Source organism: Ascidiella aspersa, chromosome 5 (genome assembly GCF_963924565.1).
Source record: "Ascidiella aspersa chromosome 5, kaAscAspe10.2, whole genome shotgun sequence".
Classification (NCBI taxonomy): domain Eukaryota; kingdom Metazoa; phylum Chordata; class Ascidiacea; order Phlebobranchia; family Ascidiidae; genus Ascidiella; species Ascidiella aspersa.
The window spans coordinates 9,586,303-9,588,802 of NC_139451.1; the positions used below are offsets into that span (position 1 = coordinate 9,586,303).

General features: G+C 59.0%; 2 non-coding genes and 1 pseudogene across 2 annotated transcripts in view; all 3 read left to right on the top strand.

The window, feature by feature from the left end:
- The window catches only part of LOC146142837 (small subunit ribosomal RNA), a 1,811-nt gene extending 616 nt beyond the window's left edge, over positions 1 to 1,195 (top strand). The window contains exon 1 of the ribosomal RNA XR_014500210.1: positions 1 to 1,195. This exon is cut by the window's left edge and continues 616 nt beyond it. This is a non-coding gene — a ribosomal RNA (small subunit ribosomal RNA).
- A 247-nt stretch (positions 1,196 to 1,442) lies between these two features.
- LOC146142838 (5.8S ribosomal RNA) lies at positions 1,443 to 1,596 on the top strand. Its single transcript, XR_014500348.1, has one exon. It is a non-coding gene; the product is annotated as a 5.8S ribosomal RNA (ribosomal RNA).
- Positions 1,597 to 1,844: 248 nt separating this feature from the next.
- The window catches only part of LOC146142839 (large subunit ribosomal RNA), a 3,679-nt pseudogene continuing 3,023 nt past the window's right edge, over positions 1,845 to 2,500 (top strand).

Sequence of the window (2,500 nt, forward strand, 5' to 3'; positions counted from 1 at the left end):
TGCGGTTAAAAAGCTCGTAGTTGGATTTTGGGCGCAGGCGGCCGGTCCGTCGCAAGGCGTGTACTGGCCGTCCTGGCCTCACCTCCGGTTCTCCGCCGGTGCCCTTGACTGAGTGTCGGCGGCGGCCGGAACGTTTACTTTGAAAAAATTAGAGTGTTCAAAGCAGGCGATTCGCCTGAATAATGGTGCATGGAATAATGGAATAGGACCTCGGTTCTATTTTGTTGGTTTTCGGAGCGCGAGGTAATGATTAAGAGGGACAGACGGGGGCATTCGTACTGTGCCGTTAGAGGTGAAATTCTTGGATCGGCGCAAGACGAACGACTGCGAAAGCATTTGCCAAGAATGTTTTCTTTAATCAAGAGCGAAAGTCAGAGGTTCGAAGACGATCAGATACCGTCCTAGTTCTGACTATAAACGATGCCAACTAGCGATCGGGGGGCGTTAGTTTTACGACCTCTCCGGCAGCTTGCGGGAAACCAAAGTCTTTGGGTTCCGGGGGAAGTATGGTTGCAAAGCTGAAACTTAAAGGAATTGACGGAAGGGCACCACCAGGAGTGGAGCCTGCGGCTTAATTTGACTCAACACGGGAAATCTCACCCGGCCCGGACACAGTGAGGATTGACAGATTGAGAGCTCTTTCTTGATTCTGTGGGTGGTGGTGCATGGCCGTTCTTAGTTGGTGGAGCGATTTGTCTGGTTAATTCCGATAACGAACGAGACTCTGGCTTGCTAACTAGTTACGCGACCCAATCGGTCGGCGTCTAACTTCTTAGAGGGACTAGTGGCGTTTAGCCACACGAGATTGAGCAATAACAGGTCTGTGATGCCCTTAGATGTTCGGGGCCGCACGCGCGCTACACTGACCGGATCAGCATGTGCTCGCCTTGGCCGACAGGTCTGGGTAACCCGCTGAACCCCGGTCGTGCTAGGGATAGGGAATTGCAATTATTTCCCTTGAACGAGGAATTCCCAGTAAGCGCGAGTCATTAGCTCGCGTTGATTACGTCCCTGCCCTTTGTACACACCGCCCGTCGCTACTACCGATTGAATGGTTTAGTGAGGTCCTCCGATTGGACCTGGCGCGGCCGGCAACGGTCGAGCCGGCGTCCGAGAAGACGATCTAACTTGATCATTTAGAGGAAGTAAAAGTCGTAACAAGGTTTCCGTAGGTGAACCTGCGGAAGGATCATTAACGGTCTCGCAAACGCTTCGGCGAACGCGAAACTCGGACAAGCGAGAGAAAAAGTCTTTGCTACCCGGCGCCCGACCCGCGAGGAGCGGCGCGCCGGCCGGCGATTCGGTCACCCGGTAATGTTTGCGCGTCGAGTGCCGCGGTGCCGCGCGCTCCGGCTTCAAGCGTCGGCCTGGCCGACCGCTCGGCGCGGTCTATTTTGTCACCCTATAGTGCGAGGCACTGTGCGAGCGAAACAATCGTGGATGGCTCTTGGCGGTGGATCACTCGGCTCGTGAGTCGATGAAGGACGCAGCTAGCTGCGTGAATTAGTGTGAATTGCAGGACACATTGAGCATCGACGTTCTGAACGCAAATTGCGGCCTCGGGTCAATCCCGGGGCCGCGCCCGCCTCAGGGTCGCGTTGCAAACGTTCCGCGCGGGGATTTCTCCGCGCGGCTGCTGCGGCGTCGGACGCGCGAGCGCCCGTCCCGCTCAAGACAGCACGGCACGATGCGCGACGATCGCGACCAGAATCCCGCGCGGCGGCGGCGAGTCGACCTCGAAGAGGCCAACGGCTGGCGGCTCAAGGGCGGGAATCGAGGTGCGCGGCGGCGCGCGGCGCCGACGGCGAGCGCGGAACGGGAAGAATAGTCCCGGTCCTTACTTTCGGCCTGAGGTCGGACGAGGCTACCCGCTGAATTTAAGCATATTACTAAGCGGAGGAAAAGAAACTAACGAGGATTCCCTCAGTAACGGCGAGTGAAGCGGGATGTGCCCATCGCCGAATCCGCGCGCTTTTGGAGTGCGCGGAATTGTGGCGTACGGAATTCGTCACGGCGCGCTTCGCCGGTCGCCCGCGTCCTTCTGATCGAGGCCTTTTCCCAGAGCGGGTGTCAGGCCCATGGCGGCGACAGGCGGGCGCGCTACGGCGTCTTCCCAGAGTCGGGTTGTTTGGGAATGCAGCCCAAAGCGGGTGGTAAACTCCATCTAAGGCTAAATACGGTCACGAGACCGATAGCGAACAAGTACCGTGAGGGAAAGTTGAAAAGCACTTTGAAGAGAGAGTTAAAGAGTACGTGAAACCGTCGAGAGGCAAACGGGAGGGCCTGTCGGGTCGCCCGGTCGCTTTCAGCCGGCCCCCTGTCGGCGACGTTGTCGTGCGGACCCTCACGGGCCGCCGGCGGCGCCGCCCGATCGGGGACCAGCGCACTAGCGCCGGGCGAAGGCCGCGACCGTCTGGACGGCGGCGAGAAGGCCGCGCGCAAGGTAACCCGGCCTCGGTCGGGTACTATAGGCGCGCGTGTCCGTCGGCCCGCCGTTCGG